Genomic DNA, 19,713 nt, shown 5'->3' on the forward strand with positions numbered 1-19,713 from the left:
TACAGAGAAACATGTCATCAGGCCATTGAAATTTGCCTGTACCGTTCTATGTTCCCTAGATATTAAGTTGTATGGTTTGGTTTAAGTCTGTGTCGTAAATTGTGGTATTTGTTGTTGTGTCTGGCAATTAAACAGTAGAAGTTGCGCAGACAATTTACTTCTAATGTTATGTATGTATGATTCCTATAAAACTCTAATCTGGGTTGAACCAAGGAACAGGTCAGTATTTCAGTTAGCGACAAAGTGCAGAAAGCCTGCGAGAGGTTTCCAACACTATACTGTTCTGTGGTTATTTAAGATGTTATAAATGATTATTTCATGTTGAACCTCACATTAAGGATGTTAATCTTGGGGCTTTCAGGAAATTTGGTGTACAGACAAACATAAAAGGTTAACCCGCCTTATCTTGCTGCATGTACCCTTATGAACCCAGCACACTCCTCATCAATCAAACACAAAAAAAACAAACTTTCACCAGAATAAGATTTGACTCAGAGTGACATATACGTTTGACACTAGTATAGCATGAAAACAGTTTCCCCTAGGATCTGATTAGACTAACCGAACATCAAAGTGAGGATTGGTCCAAGATAGAAAATTTGCTGATTAAATTGTTTCGACTTTTGATCTGCTCCATGTTAGAGGAAGTCTTAATCACTGATAAGTCAATCATTCATCACAGATTAATTAAACTCCTTCACCCCTGGTTACCATAATTGGTTCTCCCACCATTTTGTCTTAGTACAGTGCATTTCTCATCATAGGGATGTTCTTTCAAAGCAATTTCATTTTTTTATACAGGAAAACAAGATCTTAAGTTTTACAAATAGTTTTGTTCTTAAAAGAAAAAAAAAGGTTTTGGAAACTTTTCATAAATATCCAACATAATCAAAGGAAAATCTGATATGTTTTATGGCATTAGTATGATAAAATTTCAATTTTTTCTTTTCCTGTTTTTATAAAGAGCCAGTAAACATGTGTTGTTATAAAGGCCTATAATGATGTGTTGTTATAAAGAGCCGGTAATGATGTGTTATTATAAACAGTCTGCACTGATGTGTTGTTATAAAGAGCCAGTAAGTATGTGTTGTTATAAAGGTCTTTAATGATGTGTTGTTATAAAGAGTCTGTACTGATGTGTTGTTATAAAGAGCCAGTAAGTATGTGTTGTAATAAAGGCCTATAATGATGTGTTGTTATAAAGAACCTGTAAACATGTGTTGTTATAAAGAGCCGGTTAACATGTGTTGTTATAAAGAGCCTGGAAACATGTGTTGTTATAAAGAGCCAGTAATGAGGTGTTATTATAAAGAGCCTGGACTGATGTGTTGTTATACAGAGCCAGTAATGATGTGTTATTATAAAGAGCCTGTAATGATGTGTTGTTATACAGAGCCAGTAATGATGTGTTGTTATAAAGAGCCTGTAATGATGTGTTGTTATACAGAGCCAGTAATGAGGTGTTATTATAAAGAGCCTGGACTGATGTGTTGTTATACAGAGCCAGTAATGATGTGTTATTATAAAGAGCCTGTAATGATGTGTTGTTATAAAGAGCCTGTAATGATGTGTTGTTATACAGAGCCAGTAATGATGTGTTGTTATAAAGAGCCTGTAATGATGTGTTGTTATACAGAGCCAGTAATGATGTGTTGTTATAAAGAGCCTGTAATGATGTGTTGTTATAAAGAGCCAGTAAACATGTGTTGTTATACAGAGCCAGTAAACATGTGTTGTTATACAGAGCCGGTAAACATGTGTTGTTATAAAGAGCCTGTAATGATGTGTTGTTATAAAGAGCCAGTAATGATGTGTTGTTATAAAGAGTCTGTACTGATGTGTTGTTATAAAGAGCCAGTAATGATGTGTTGTTATAAAGAGCCTGTAATGATGTGTTGTTATAAAGAGCCTGTAATGATGTGTTGTTATAAAGAGCCTGTAATGATGTGTTGTTATAAAGAGCCAGTAATGATGTGTTGTTATAAAGAGCCAGTAATGATATGTTGTTATAAAGAGCCGGTAATGATGTGTTGTTATAAAGAGCCTGTAATGATGTGTTGTTATAAAGAGCCAGTAATGATGTGTTGTTATAAAGAGCCTGTAATGATGTGTTGTTATAAAGAGCCTGTAATGATGTGTTGTTATAAAGAGCCTGTACTGATGTGTTGTTATAAAGAGCCTGTACTGATGTGTTGTTATAAAGAGCCTGTAATGATGTGTTGTTATAAAGAGCCTGTAATGATGTGTTGTTATAAAGAGCCAGGAATGATGTGTTGTTATAAAGATCCTGCACTGATGTGTTGTTATAAAGAGCCAGTAATGATGTGTTGTTATAAAGAGCCAGTAATGATGTGTTGTTATACAGAGCCTGTAATGATGTGTTGTTATAAAGAGCCAGTAATGATGTGTTGTTATAAAGAGCCAGTAATGATGTGTTGTTATAAAGAGCCTGTAATGATGTGTTGTTATAAAGAGCCTGTAATGATGTGTTGTTATAAAGAGCCTGTAATGATGTGTTGTTATAAAGAGCCTGTAATGATGTGTTGTTATAAAGAGCCTGTAATGATGTGTTGTTATAAAGAGCTGGTAAACATGTGTTGTTATAAAGAGCCGGTAAACATGTGTTGTTATAAAGAGCCGGTAATGATGTGTTGTTATAAAGAGCCTGTACTGATGTATTGTTATAATCCTACAGTAATTTACTTACATGTCTCTTTATTTCCTTCCAGTATAGGCGACAATATCCTTAAATCAAATTTAATTCTTTTAACATGAGATCAATATGGCAATCCTTCACTTACAGTAAATAATCTATGTAATACTTGATGAAAGTTTGTAAAATTTAACAACTTAACTCTACAGTGTTAAATCAATAGACAGCACAGTTTGGTTATAACTCCTTGTAAGTTGGCAAGCTCAGTAACTTCATGCTAAATTAGCTGGTTTGTTTGATTTCTTATTCGTGTACTAAACAACCTTGTAACTGCTTTCACTCATCCATCAGTTCCTGAGCATCAGCTCGGAGAAGGTTTTTACAGTCTTTTCACACAATCTTAAACACGATGCATGGGTAAGCAGGCCCATGAGCTGATGGAAACCCTGATAGGAATGGAGGAGAATATTTTTTTTCAAAAACACTTTTTTAAGACATACAAATGTCAGATTGATTTATAAGTGTCTCCTAAAACAATACAGACTACACTGAGCAGGTCTGCAACTTTCTGTTAAAATCTAAGCAAATAAGTTTATCTGAATGTGAGTCAAATATTTTGATACCATTACTGTTTAAAGATCTTTAATAAGAGACAACTTATATAAAGATACCACCTGTACTAAGAAAGCAAATATATCATACGACTACCTCTATTAAGGGACCACCTATATCATGAGATTACCTCTATTAAGGGACCACCTATATAATGAGATTACCTCTATTACAGACCATCTATATCATGAGATTACCTCTATTAAGAGACCACCTATATCATAAGACTACCTCTGTTAAGAGACCATCTATATCATGAGATTACCTCTATTAAGAGACCACTAATATCATGAGATTACCTCTATTAAGAGACCACCTATATCATGAGACTACCTCTATTAAGAGACCACCTATATCATAAGACTACTTCTTTTAAGTGAACACTTCTATTGAGAGATCCCCTATATTTACAGACCACTTCTAACAAGAGACTGCTTCTATTAAGATGCAACCTTTCTCAAGTGACCACCTCTATTAAGAGGCCTGCTCTATCAAGACACCACTTAGTAAGACCCCATATTCATTAGGACACTACCTCTAATAAAAAAACCACTTTTATCAAGAGACCACCTCTGTTAACAGACCACATTTTAACAGGCTATTTTTTAACTAGAGACTGCTTCTATTTAGATACAACCTCTATCAAGAGACCACCTCTATTAAGAGGCCACCTCTATCAAGAGACCACTTCAATTCAGAGTCCACCTCTGTTACCAGACCACCTCACAAACACTGGAGATCAAGCCATTTAAGGAAATGAGAAGAATCAATGTTTGACTGTAACATGGTGCCAAGAAGTGGTCAAATTCCAGGCCATATAATATCACGAGGTTACATCAACAGATAATTCCAAGCTTCCTGTACAGTATGTAGATAAACCTGTAATATCTGGAGTAAACATTACATATTATTCCTATAAACATCTTCACACATCACCAGCTGTTCCTCTCACCCATCAACAGTCCCATGTAAAATCTACTACTCAGACATGCCAAACCACACGTACACAACCAAAACCTCTACACCACTTACAACAAGAAGGGAAATACTTGTGTTAATTTTAAACATCAGATATTCTGTTTGATTGAGAAACATATCATAAACAATTTTACATAGAGTAAACTTGCTGATGAAAAGAATGACTCTTGGTTTCTTTGAAGTTTAAAATTAGATCAGAACAGACTATAGTGTCTAGAGCAGACTATAGTGTCTAGAGCAGACTATAGTGTCTAGAGCAGACTATAGTGTCTAGAGCAGACTATAGTGTCTAGAGCAGACTATAGTGTCTAGAGCAGACTATAGTGTCTAGAGCAGACTATAGTGTCTAGAGCAGACTATAGTGTCTAGAGCAGACTATAGTGTCTAGAGCAGACTATAGTGTCTAGAGCAGACTATAGTGTCTAGAGCAGACTATAGTGTCTAGAGCAGACTATAGTGTCTAGAGCAGACTATAGTGTCTAGAGCAGACTATAGTGTCTAGAGCAGACTATAGTGTCTAGAGCAGACTATAGTGTCTAGAGCAGACTATAGTGTCTAGAGCAGACTATAGTGTCTAGAGCAGACTATAGTGTCTAGAGCAGACTATAGTGTCTAGAGCAGACTATAGTGTCTAGAGCAGACTATAGTGTCTAGAGCAGACTATAGTGTCTAGAGCAGACTATAGTGTCTAGAGCAGACTATAGTGTCTAGAGCAGACTATAGTGTCTAGAGCAGACTATAGTGTCTAGAGCAGACTATAGTGTCTAGAGCAGACTATAGTGTCTAGAGCAGACTATAGTGTCTAGAGCAGACTATAGTGTCTGTTTACATCATCAGAATTTAATTATCACCTCAATGTATAGATGTCTTTACAACATAAGTGTAAACAAGCTTCAAAAAATATCTTCCAAATCTAATCCTACATTTTTTCATCGATCTCTCTTTTCACTGTAAAATCCTTTTCCTCTTTTGACAGATGACAGTCCAATATACAAACATTACTCAACCTATAGACAATCAGCACTGTCTTGGAATCTTTCAGCCTTAATACATTGATATAACCCAGTTTTGTTAGTAATCAAGTACACAAAATGACCTTGACCTTTTCATAACCTTCCATATATTTATCTGTAAGTGATTTTCAGTGTCTGAGATACCAGTATATCATACACATTCACAAGAAGGAGACTTATAAAATATACTTATATCAGTTGACAGAAACAGATTGACCACTCTGAGTCTCCAAATATAGAACTTGAGTTCCTTCTTTATAGGTTAAAGGTCAAAAGTAAAAAGTAGAAAGTGATACAGATATTATTCAGGGTTGCAACCTTATTGAAAATGGTTCTCTGATTTGATGATGGTATTTTTCAAGATAGTTAAATAATGTCTGCTTTATCCGACAGTTGCATTGATTGATAGCTATGAACAGCTGACTGAAGCAGAAAGACAACTTTCACTCTCCAAATGTAGAACATGAACACCATTATTACAGGTTAAATGCTGAATGAGAAGCATACAGGATGCCTTAAAGAAAAAACACTTTTTTTAATTAGAGTTACTTCCCTTTAGGGAATGTTCATTAAACTGATTGTATGTTTCATAGTAGCAATAATATGGCCTTTTGTGTCTACACAGCCTTATTTGTTGGTTTTAAACAGTTTAAAATTAATAATTTCATTTCCCAGAAATCTTCAAATTCATTAGTTTTAGAGTCTAGGAACAGATAAATATTTTTTACAATGATGTAAAATCTTGTCATTCATATAAATCTGTATGATTCATGAGATAGTTTTCTGCGGAAGTCATTTACGAACAAAGATGTACTTCATTTGTGTTTGAGGGTGAAACAGGATGACATGTTAAATACTCATAAAATGAGGCAAATTAATGTAACAAGATTAATTACGAAAGCTTTATTAGTGTTTCCATTACGGAGTTGGTTGGCTTTTTGTGATTTTGATATCTTGAATCAGTGCCGCCATTTCTTGATTAGATTAATCTTTGAGTGCACTTTTAACCACAAATGGAATCATTATTCTGTTTTCTCCACAATACAGACAAACCTCGGTATTTTCCAATTTTTCGTCTGTGTATTTATAGAATTGTTTAATTAATAATATTACTCGACATTCCCAGTTTTTATACAATGTGATTGCCATCGAATGCTGTAGGGTTTGTTGGATGAGAGGAGATGTCGGGTAACAATTCACTTCTGTGTGACTGAATTATCTTCACTCACTTGAGCAAGCTTCGAACTGTTTAAGTGTAATTTTGACACAGTAAACAGTGTAATTGTACCATAATTCTCGTGAAGAAAACCTAGGGGTATGGTACATCACTATATAGCTAAAAGTATGGTAGGTGGGCTTATTAAATGACAATGTTGTAGTATCTGTTGTTTTATTCACTGAAAGTGAAAAAGAACAGGATGGTCTTATTACCAGACATGTGCCTCTTGCAACATAGATAAATGTATGTAAAGATGGCAATTTTTATTTCCTGACAAACATATCTTGTTTCCAGTTAAAAGGTCTTTTTAACTACAAGCAATTCAAATTTTACAGAAACTGTACATCAAGCTAACAAAACATTTAAACATCAGTACATCATCAAACCAGTGATTGATTTTCAAACTAAACATGTAATTTTTTGTGTAGCATTTTATGACTATAACAAGATTTTCAAACTGAACAGTCAACTTTTAACTCTATTTTATGAAATTTCATCAAACTCCACATTTTTGTTGTTAAAACTCATAATTCACTCTGAATTTCTTTCTTTTTTTTTTCTCTCACAATAATAATTTCAAATATCATTTGTTACTTTATCAGCTGGTTTGCTTTCATATTTTGGGTTGTTTCCATTCAAGTAATTTGTCTCTGTGAAGAGCAATTTGACTTTTTTTCACTTTTGTCTTTACTTTTGAGATTGTTTCCACACAAATGTCAAATAAACCATTTAAGTTTGCGTTTTTGTTACACAAACATTAGTGGCTTTATTATCACTGTAATTTGTTTGGCAACAATTTAAATTGAAATGTTATGAAATATCTTTTTCACACAGAAATATAAATTACAAAGGAAAATCCGTAGATTCTCATAATACTGAAGATGCTTTAGCTATGAACTAGATTTTAACATACTAAAACTAACACTAAAACAGCATCGTACTTCTACGATGTCACAGGGAGATCGTTAACAGGTAGTATTACAGGTAGATCGTAAACAGGTAGGAAGTGATACAGGTAGATAAAACAGATTGAGTCACCTGGATGCTGACATATAACCATATATATAATACCTGTACATAAATATTTACCTACATAGGTGTTACCTGTATTACGAAACAGGGTGGATCTTTTATATGACACCAAATTATCAAGCTTCCCATGGCTTATCTGTCCATTAAACCTCTTAAAGGTTGTGGGAACGTAGAGAAACAGAAAATGACAAGTTACATCTCAATTATATATGAACTTCTGAAAGATGTAGAAACACATAAATTATCAGATACCATGACAGATTTAAACGTTAGGAATATAAGCTTACATCTTTCATCAACTTGTACAAATTTGTCTTCATTATTTTTTTTCTTTGGAGCTGATGAATCTAAACTAATCTTGCAGACTGTTGATGTAAATAAAACACTTGCTGTCAAAATGATGACCTAGAACAAAAATGTCATCCAATCAAAATGCTTATAGAGTTAATTGAAACGTCAATTATCACAAAAAAAGTGTCATTTCTTTTTCTAAAGTGTAATCTTAATTCACTTTCTCTGTTTTAGACATACACACAAACAAACAAAAAACACTCACCCAGTGTGATTCTCTTTCTGATAAAATTTATTTTGCAGAAAATGTTTGTATGTCTGTATGCTAACATTGTTTCATGTATTTGTCATGCCTGCAAAGAGTTCTGGACATTCAGAAATGTCTACAATCTAAATTGAATCGGACAGGTCTTGAATAGCATTGTCAACAGGGAAAGATTATACCAGTTGACTGTTGGAAGATGTCTCTGTTTCAAGCTTTTTTATGACAGAGATTGTTTTGTGGGAGGTTTGACTGCTGATCTGTATCAGTTCTGCTCTTGTCGAGGTCTTTAACAACTGAAACAGACTGATGTTTTTTTTAGTTTTGCCATCTTTCTTTGTCATTCCTTTGTCCTTGGATATGGCTTTTTTATGATTCAGATAAATTCTATTCATCATGGTATCTCACAGATTTACACTAAATCCTTGGTTCAGATCTAGCATCCTAGAAAATCCTTTTCTATGCCCCTTTTTGACAAACTTCTTATGTCATTATCCATTTATATTAAATCTCAAGTGCTCAACAACAATGTTTGAAAAAAAAAAAAAAATTAATAAAAATTTATCATAAAAAGCACATGTAATTTTTTATGGTTTGTTTATAAAGGAGGTTGTTCAAACTAATCCTAGCATTTTATTCCTCTCTGACATAATCTTCCCGAGCCTTTAATTAATCTAGTTCATCTTTTAGATTTCTGTGTATTACACTGATAAACTTTGGTTATCAACAATTTCAAAAACATGAAAATCTACTCCAGTCTGACAAATGTTGTGATTAAAACGTTATCTATTTTTTTTTTTTTTTTGAAGGAACGGATTCTTCAAGACAGAATGTCTTTGTAAAATTCAAACTCTCGTTTTTAATTCATCTGGAGACGGTTTTCTTTATTACCCAAAATATAAGCTCTAAGCAGCAATCGTTTCAATTTTTGAAAAAAAATTTGATAATTCTTATGAATTAAGAATTGTGTTCAGCAATGCAACTTTGAAAAGAATTTATACAGCTGACTAATTCACACAGAGATGATTTATTTTCACAGAAACTCTGATACTATTTTTACTTCATTTTAAAAATAATGATTTGTTGATAATTAAGAATTGGGATCTTATTCTAACGGTCCATGAGTAGGAAATAAAAACCAGAAGAAAATCTCAAGCAGTATGGAAAATCTTATGGAAACCTTAAGCTTGGACAGAAACTTGATGAAAATCTGGATAGATCAAGGAGGGAAACTTCAAAAAATCTTTTGGAAACCTCGGAGAAGGAACAGAAATCTAATCTTCAGCAGGGAAAGAGATATTATGGAAACCTTCAGTATGATCGAAATCTTACTGAAAAGTTGAAAAGGTATAGGGATAAATGATATTTTGCACTACATCTGAACAAGAAATGTGATAGTCTATAGGATAGGAGGGAACAGTTAGAGGTATATTATCTCTCCCTGGGGAACCCCTTTTTTGTCTGATAGTCCTACTCTCTGGGATTTCTCCATCACTTACACAGGCCTGTATGTTATGACTTGAGAACCATTTTTCTATCACCACATCCTGTGTTGATTCATACCCTCCCAATATTGACAGCGACTGTCTGGGATGATAGTAACTGACCCCAAGCTTATCACCATACTGCCCAGAAGACCAATGTCCACTACTAGAATGTACTGGCTGGCCTGAGCCAATCTTCAGAGAGTTTTCTTTTGTCAGAAAACAGATCAAACATCTTTCATGGAATACTAGTCTTCAAAATAAACAACCTGTATTGATATAGATTAGGTTAACCACTGGTCTGCCTGGAGGAGGGATCAAGCCCTTTATACTGGTAACCTCCACCTCAAGTATGGTCAGTTTCATCACAACTAATTTATAAAAAAATCTCTTGTTTTCTGGACATATTCATAGGATTTTTCATATTTATTTTAATTTCCAGGATATCAAATATATCCTTTTCAACCAAGTCTGAGCATATGTCATAGATTTCAGAATATTCTAGTTTTGTCACAAAGCTAACAAAGCTACATACATATATTTCCAGGAACAGCTATTATTATAAAGTCTTGTCAGTTTAATCTAAAAATTAACCATTACATTAAAATTTCTAATCTTTCTAAGTTAACAAACAAACCAAAAAAAACATTTTTGTCAAGTCTGGACAACGGATTGGAAAAAAATATTCAAATCAACCATTTTTTTTTATCACAGGATTTTTCAGTTAAAATTTTTTAGCCTACAAGACGATTATAAAAGTGAAGAAATCAACACCAACCATACACAGACTTAATCATGAATGTTAATTACCTTGACTGTGGTCATTTATAGTGACACTGAACCAATAAACATGTCCATTAGGGGCTGAAGGAACTCCCTAATGGGACTGAGGAACCTAATAAATGGTCAGGCCCCCTTCCTGTGAAAATAAACATTAAGGTCTTTGAGGTCTTAGTTATACATATAGAACCATTGGATTGTTTTACAGTTATCACTTACACCATTTTAAACAGAACACACATGTTCTGTACACCAAAACATCATTTACATAAAGAACTAGCCATTAAGCAAGGCCATTTGAAGGTCAATCTTTGATATACTAGATCATTGGTAGTTTTAAACTATCTAACTGATGTCCAGCACTGGACATTTGCATAAATGGCTGACCATCATCTGTCATGACTAGGGTTAATTCAATGTCTTGGTCATTTGAATGTTTTACAAGTTATCTGTCATCCTATGTCTTGGTCATTTAAATGCTTTAATGATTATGTATCATGTCTAAGGTTAATCCAATGTTTTGGTCATTTGAATGTTTTACAAGTTATCTGTCATCCTATGTCTTGGTCATTTAAATGCTTTACTGATTATGTGTCATGTCTAAGGTTAATCCAATATCTTAGTCATTTGAACGTTTTACAAGTTATCTGTCATCCTATGTTTTGGTCATTTAAATGCTTTAATGATTATGTGTCATGTCTAAGGTTAATCCAATGTCTTAGTCATTTGAATGCTTTATAAATTATCAGTTTCTGCCATAGGTTTCAAACGTACAGTCTCTGTCTGATTTAAGTCCTTGTCAAGGTCACTTTCGTTTCACGACTATCTATTATGAACACAATTACAGTTCTAAGACTGACGCCATTTTTTGACTTAAGAATATTCATTTGTCATCTATTCGAAAAGACGGAAATGTAAAACAATGTTATATAAAGGTCTCAAAACCTTCAAAAAACGACTGAAAAATCAGAAACATTTATTTTCGTCTGTGACCTTGAAATTGTTTTCCTTCACAACTAGACACATATGTCAAACATAAATAAGTATATTGTGAACAACAGCCTCAGTATTGAGTATGGTTGACAGTTTAACAAATGAAGAGGCGGTTGTTTTAACGATCATTTTTCACTTTGCTTACCATGAACTGTCTAATAAATACAAGTTATGCGATGTTTTTTCCATAAATTTGAAATGGAATTAAAACAAAACTGATGCGAAAGACCTTGTTGTTTGCTTTCTCTATTTTTCTGGTAATTTGAAGAGGAATATGAACAAACCTTGTGCCAATGCCAAACACAATTACCGTTCCTTGTTCCTTTTAGAATTTCCTTGTTAACCAAACATGATATACTGTTCACTAAACCATCACCTCCTTCTTCCACTTTTGTGAATGTATAAGTAACAGTGAGTGTAACCCTGTAAATACCATGTAAATTGAAGGTTCATGTCACTATCTAAGTATAAGATGAAAATTGATAATGTTTCAAACCTAAATATCATGTTATATTTCACAAAATAAATGTGCAGTGTTTTTGAGTTATGCAGAAATCAGGTGTTTGAAGTAAAAGATGTTTCCCTAGGAATGATGAAAAAGGAATGTCCAAATAAGACACACAGAAAATACTAACATGTCCACAGAATCTAAAACTCAAACTCAATGAAACTACATCATTAACTAAACAAGCATTTACATGTAGACCTTAGAACAAATACAAGGGGAATAAGACCAGGTGTTCCAAAAGGATAAGTGTCTTCCATTTCGTTGATGACATGCATCATATAGATCTTGGTCTATCAAAATTCTGGGATGAGACCAGATCAGAACAATGTAAACATCAACAAAAATCTTAATAAAACTTTACCACCTATTGGTACACTAGTATAAATAATCGTCATGGAAACAGGTTGTAAATCAATCCATTCCAAAAAATAGAATTCAATCCATTTCAAAAATAGAATTCAATCATGTGATCAATTTGAAAAAGTTGAGATGTTCATGATAACAATTTTGTTACCTAAGTTTGTTATTATGCAAATTTATTCATAAATATAATTATGATAATTTGACTGACCAACGTCAATACAATAATACGACAATACAAACATATGTCTCATTCAGATATATATGGATAAAACTTTCAGTATTTATAACTTAATTAAATTCATTTACAACTTATTAAAAGTATGAAATTATTAAGTGTGTTGATTAAGAAAGGTTGAAATAACACTTACCGTCCCCCTCTGTATCTACTATGAATGAGCTGTATAAGGTTTGCGAGAATCAAAAAACCTTTTACAACTTTAAATCTGAGACACGTGAGAAAATGAATTATAATACAAATATACTTAACACAACAAATTTGCATTCATGTATTCATATCAAAGTTTAAGACGCTATAAAAAAGACACAAAACAGTAATCAGATACAAAATACGCCTTGCCAAACCTTTGTGCTCTTCCAAACCCTAACCCCTTTAAACATGTAGATAGATTGGTCCGTAAGGCTCAGAGGAACAGTCCATATGAATAAAAAGGGTATGGATGCTCTGTGTTACTTTAATTGGCATATAAACCTAAATAGGTTTAGGGTCTCATCTAAGATTGCTACCTGAGATTTTTCAATGATTTATTAGGTGTCTGTTTCATCAGCTGTTCAATATACCTGTCGTTTATTACAATTACGAGCTTTAGTCTGTAAAATACCTTTTTATATTAACCAGAATAAAAGAATAGTTTTAAAATTTATATGGTGAATGATTTAAATTGAATTGATTTGCACACTCCTGGTTTAACAAATTGACAAAACATCTTGGCACCATTTACATAAATTTCCTTCCATGTCAATCATGTTTTTACCTGTTCAGGTGTAAAAACAGATGGTGAATGCATTCATCACTATACAGATACAAAACAGTATGGTGTATATAGGTATAGTCTACATTTCCTTTGTGTTGATAAAAGCAATTAGGACTTTGTTCAAACATGCCTGCAATTTACATTTTCTAATTCATTATTTCTTTATTTACGTTTAAAAGTGTCTTCAGACAGTTTACAAATTTGGCTCCAAAGCTTTTCAACAATGTAATCAATACAATTTTACCATTGTGTATGTTTCCGAACTGTGGGCCTGTATTCAAATTTTACTTTATTTACGGAAATTTAAAATTTAAAATGATCGTTTATCCCAATAACAGGAAGTCATATTACACCTGTCAGCCTAATATATTGAATAACTGCATAAAAAAATCTGTCACCAATTATATCCATACAGGTGAAATATTAGTTTACCTGTACAGGTTACAGATACCCGGACATCAACAACTATAGTTCGTAATACCCATCTGTTACCATTACATTTATGCGTCATTGTTCCCCTCATCTTTCAGGAAATTGTGATACTATGATTACATACTAAAGAATTTTATTTTTATCTAAAACATCAAACTTCCAGCATTAGGGTTCTCAAAGAGTTTTGTTTTTTGTCAAAACAGATTAACCACAGGGAGAGTCAGACCTCAGAAGTAGATGTAACACAGCAGTTTTAACAACCAAACTGTTATTACCAGAGTTTTGTCTCCTAGTTTCGGTTTTCCCACTACAGAACTGTATTACAAGATTTTTGTATAAACTTATTATAATTATGACGCAGCTGTTCCAACCAGAGCTCCAATCTTTACAAGATTTAGCCTTACATAATGTTTAATTGGCTATTTCAGCTAGAGAACTACAAATTGTTGTATAACATAACCAATAAATACTGTTTTTAAATGTCCTGTAATATGTCCTCCCCCTGATTTTGTGTCAGAAATAATGTATTGACCCCGGGGGTCCTGTAATAAGCCCATACCCGGTCTTTCAGCAAGAAGCAATGTATTGATCCCTTGGGTCTTGAAATAAGCCCACCCCCGGACTTTCATTAAGAAGTCATGTATTGATCCCTAGGGTTCTGTAATAAGCCCACCCTTTGACTTTCAGTAAGAAGTCATGTATTGACCCCGGGGGTCCTGTAATAAGCCCATACCTGGTCTTTCAGCAAGAAGCAATGTATTGATCCCTGGGGTCTGGAAATAAGCCCGTCCCCGGACTTTCATTAAGAAGTCATGTATTGATCCCTAGGGTTCTGTAATAAGCCCACCCTTTGACTTTCAGTAAGAAGTCATGTATTAAACCCTGGGGTCTTGTGATAAGCCCATACCTGGTCTTTCAGCAAGAAGCAATGTATTGATCCCCAGTGTTGTGTAATAAGCCCATCCCCTGACTTTCAGTAAGATGTGATATGTTGACTCCCCCCCTCCACCCCTCCCCCAGTGTTGTGTAATAAGCCCATCCCCTGACTTTCAGTAAAGTGATATGTTGACCCCTCACCCCTCCCCCAGTGTTGTGTAATAAGCCCATCCGCTGACTTTCAGTAAGAAGTGATATGTTGACCCCCCACCCCTCCCCCAGTGTTGTGTAATAAGCCCATCCCCTGACTTTCAGTAAAGTGATATGTTGACCCCTCACCCCTCCCCCAGTGTTGTGTAATAAGCCCATCCCCTGACTTTCAGTAAGATTTATAGTATTGAACCCTCCGTCCCGTAATTATCACTACCCCTGATTTTGAGTCAGAAATAATGAAAGGGTAAGGTGAACATTCAAGTTCAGCACATTAAGCTCCCTATGATCAAAACTTCAACAGAATTTTGAAACTGTCTAAAATGGCAAACCTTCATGCTGGCCTGGTGGTAATAGTAACATCTTATGAAATAGTTCACCTGTTTCAACAATTTTAACTAGTTTTTTTATGATTAACTTCTTTACTTGTGGGTCTTCCATTTTGTTGTTTAGTCCTTACTTGGGTTTATGTAAAATGTGTTAATGGCCCTCATAGTTTGTATTATGGAGAATTAGTGCTGAAATTTATGTCGACAAAAAAAGAGAAATTAAGAGAAAACCTACCAGCATGGTCCTTAGGGAGCCTCGCAGACAAAAAATATATCTAAACATGAAACAAGATACCTGGTAACACAGATGGGAATCCCATAACTCAGGCAGCTGTCAAACAAGCAAGGAATCCCAGTCCCCCATATCTATTCCAATCCTGTAAAAAAGCCCTTGTTAAACCCCGGGCCCTGGTCAACCCTCTCTCTCCAAGTCCCCTTAAAACAAAGCTGCCCTATATCTTCCTTACTCTCTACCAAACCTGATCCAATCCCTGTCAAATTTAACTATTCCCAATATCTCCCAATCTCAAAAACCAATGGATTCAATTCCAAGTCCACACCACCCTATATCTCTCTCATATCTCTACACCAAACCTGATCCAAACCCAGTCAAATCTAAATATTCCCATTATCTCCAAATCCATGCCATCCTTAATTCTCCCTTAAATCATTTAAAAACCTGGTCTTTCTCTGTCCTTAAAGGTCACCCCAATCACTTAAATCATACACCATTTTTCAGCTTTACCAATAAACCCTTAAAACCAAGTCCAAACCTGGTCTTTTTCTGTCATTAAAGGTTACCCCGATCACTTAAAGCATATACCATTTTTCAGCTTTACCAATAAACCCTACAGACCTAGTCCAAACATTTATGTAGCCATACTGTTACAAGCAATACAAAATAGTACATCACTACTTCCCAAAAAATTCACCATAACAGCAGATGTGCCAGCACCTTGAGGGTCAATTTAGTCCCCTATCTGTCTGAAACCCCAAACATTTCACATAGCCATGTGCGAGCTGACTATCAAACCTGATCCATGATTTTGAGATATGACGTACATACCTGCATATGTGTAGCTGTTGAAGGTTACAATGAGCCATTCAAGGTCAAGGTAAACTGTTCATCTGTTCAACACACATGGATTTCAACTGTCCAACATAATCAGTTGTGATATGTCATAGTCTCTTTTCCAACAGAGTCTCCTTGTCTGTACCCTACCCCAACACCACAAGATTATTTCCTCACCAAACATAACATATTAATGTCTTTGCTGGGTTTCTAAATGGCCAAAATCAGTAGAATAAAACATTTGAAGAATGAGTCAGCTCAAACCTTCCCCAGTATTAAATCACATGAAATTTTTTTGCTGAATCCCAACAAATGATCATCTTATCTCTTTGATTCCCAAGGGTGTCCTTCCCAAGTCTTTCACCATCTGGGCTCTAACCCCTATCAGCTGACCTAGCAAAACACATGGCTGGTGATGCATCTTTACAACCCAAAGGGGTCATCAGAAAATGTGTAGATTTCAAATTTTTTTTTTTTTTGATAAAGTTTGTAATTTTGATAAGATTCTGCAGCTGGCTTTTTTCCGACAGTGTAGAAGCACTGACTTTATCTTGTTGAATACACTGGACAGTCGACTCAGTGCAATCACATGCTGGCAATTTTTAATGTAATAAGATCATGATCAATTATATGTTTGAAGTACATGTCTGCCATCATTATAGTCATGGTCATACATAAAGTCATGGTCGGCCATACGCTTGAAATTCAAATATCATTCACTTATTATTATTATTACTAAACTGAAAGTTGGTAGATTCCTTATCATTTTGTACACTACGTATGTCAGTGATAGTACACTCCACACTGGTCACTTGTCTGATGAAGGTGACCATGTAGTCATCAGAACTTCACACTCAAATCTTCTACTGGTTGTGTTACTAGAACTTCTATTCTATTGACATAACTAACCTGAAGAAAGTGTTTCATAAAAGTCTACAACACAGTCTGAAAACCTACGATAAAGCAAAAACATTGCTCAGTAATAAGCCCACTCTTGACATGAACTTGTTGTAGAATGAATGTGTTAGTCTTTTGACTGAGAGTTTTAACTCAAGATGAGTTTATCTCTAACAGAACAGCTGGTTAAAATGTCAGACAAACTTACCTATTACCACATAATGACAAAATGCTGGTCTTCTGTATTGATTCACTCAGAATTCTGAAAAATAAAAAAAAAAAACAATTACAGTTATATCAGATAATTTCTAAAATTCTGTTTTTCATTCTTTAAAATCTTAAACTTGAAACTTAAAAACATCAATCCACAAAAAATTATTCTATATTTCTTATTTGTTAAAAAGTGTTTAACAAGTTTCCAAAATGTCAAAAGATTTTTTTCATGGGAAAGGTCAAGAGCTTATCTCTCTACCCCAAACATAACAAACAGCAATGCCTTGCTGTATGCCAGACCCTTCCCTCCCCTCCCTAATGGCCCCTCCTCCCATTCCTCATACCTAGATATGGGCCACTGCAAAACAATTTCAAATTATTTTCTCAGAGATTTTAAGAATGTAACAAACATAATTGTTCATGGGTGAGGTTTCTAAAGAATTTTTGAGAGAAATAAACAGCATATTCTTTGATAAATCATTGACTAGGTTTTAGGGAGCTGTGAGGTCTGTGCTGAAAAAACACACAATACAAACCAGGAAGAATTGCCCTGGTAGAGAAATTTTTCATCAGAAAGCCGTGTAAATCAGCTGGTTGCTGTCGTCAACTTTTCCAGAAATGTCATTGTTTTAAAGAAAGATTCCCAATAAGAAGACATTGTTTTAAAAGATATATGACCAAATGTTTCTCTCTTTCCCTATACTACATCTTCTATAAAAGTGTCAGGTTTTGCCATCAAATGTTGAGATATATATCATGACTGAGGGTATGGTGTAACTTGCTGGTGAGAAACTCACACAATGAAGCTGAAGATTGTCTCAGAAAATGATGGACTAGACGGAATATTATCTGATGTCACGTCATCAGTAATAAAAAATGTAGACAGGAAGTGAAGAATTCTATTGCCATGGTAACCATGGTAAAAAAGTTTTTCATATCAGAAATACAAAATTTGTTAAAACACGCCCTCTAAATTATCATTTTTCAATAGAACATTTTAAAAACATTGTTTTGTAATTTTAACATTTGTTACATTTCTGATATGGGTTGTTAAAAGCCCACTCCTTATTTCGTGTATGAATTAATGTTCTGAAACACTGGCCTTATAACAGTATAGAAAAAGGTTTAAAAGCTCTGTTTTCTTTACTTCCCTATAAGTCCACCAACATTCTCTACTGATGAGGTTTAAACTGGGTACATATCGTTTACTATATCAAGTTCCGTTTTTGTCTACAAATACATCTTAAGAATCAAACTTCAGAAAAATAGTTTTTGTTTTTATAAACTTAATCAGAAAATTAACAGTACACTATTAGAGGAGAAAACCAAGTTTCATGTTGAAATAATGTTTCAAATTTGAAAATATAAATGCAGTATTCTGATTGGCTAACGGCCCAACAGTCACAGTATTTCGTTGGATACAGCCTTAATACTGACATCATTAATTATATTCCATAAAATTATTGATAACATATTCTTGGGAAAATCTAAAAAAAAAAAAAAGAAGAAGTTTTTCTAACTGTTTCAGTTTTATGCTTGTTGTACATTGGCAACGTCTTGAACAGAAGGATGAAAGTTTGTCAGTTATTCAGGGAATGGTGAAATTTCCTCAGATAACTTGTGGTTATAACTGCGCCAAACAGAGAAACAATGGCTAGCCTTACAAACCCTAGTTATCAGGGGAGCACAGTTCACTGTCACTTACAGTTAACCCTCGCGTAACTCTGGCATGACAGAATGCAGATTGTACAACAAAAACGTGAACATTCTGGCATGTAATATTGCACATGCATTGCATGGATACAGACTTAAGCTGTTTCCTATAGATAACCACAAGTGATATGGTAACTACACCAAGGATAGCATGATAAACACAAACATCACTAACACATCTGTCTTCTGACCAGTTACTTTACTACAACGCAACATGGAGTACAATCAGATTTCAAAATTTTCCCGATAAAACAACTTGTGGAATTGAAATCTTTAACTTTTCTTTAATGAAGCATTTATGAAGTATTTTTACTTGAATTAATTTTATTTAAAAAATTCAAATTCATCTCTTTTATTTTAATTTCAATTGTGAAACAAACAATGTAACACTGTTTTAATCATAATAGGGTTTTATTGTGGGAGAAAGCGAGAGAACAAAAAACCTACATTGTGTATTATCCTATATCACCATGATAACCCTTACTTGAAGGAAAGTGTCCTAAACAGGTCTACCCAGTCACTATTAACAGTAAACAGGAATTTCAGTCTATCTTAAAAACTTCTTGTCACAGCCTAAAGGTGATCATTATCATGTGATTTGGGAGGGGTGAGAGGGGAATGGATGATATCTAATACTGTCATACTACCATGTCAAGATTATAACATTTCAGTGGGATGACACTATAAAAATGACTGTCAGTGATCCTATCATCAGTGGACGTTGTTTTCATGAGGCCTTAGCAATGGTAGGATGAATTTTAATGAAATTTAATGCATATTTCACTTAAGGA

The 19,713-nt window shown here is 34.1% G+C and overlaps 1 protein-coding gene across 6 annotated transcripts in view; it reads right to left on the reverse strand.

The window, feature by feature from the left end:
* Positions 1–19,713, reverse strand: part of LOC132557746 (kin of IRRE-like protein 1) — a 115,219-nt gene that overhangs the window by 61,824 nt on the left and 33,682 nt on the right. For all 6 annotated transcript variants that reach the window (XR_009554525.1, XM_060222271.1, XM_060222268.1 and 3 more), the window contains exon 2: positions 17,205–17,258. The gene's annotated coding sequence lies outside the window, so the exon portion shown is untranslated. The remainder of the gene's footprint in view (positions 1–17,204; positions 17,259–19,713) is intronic.

Source organism: Ylistrum balloti, unplaced genomic scaffold, assembly GCF_031769215.1.
Source record: "Ylistrum balloti isolate Yb309-2 unplaced genomic scaffold, AGI_CSIRO_Ybal_v1 Utg370714, whole genome shotgun sequence".
NCBI lineage: Eukaryota > Metazoa > Mollusca > Bivalvia > Pectinida > Pectinidae > Ylistrum > Ylistrum balloti.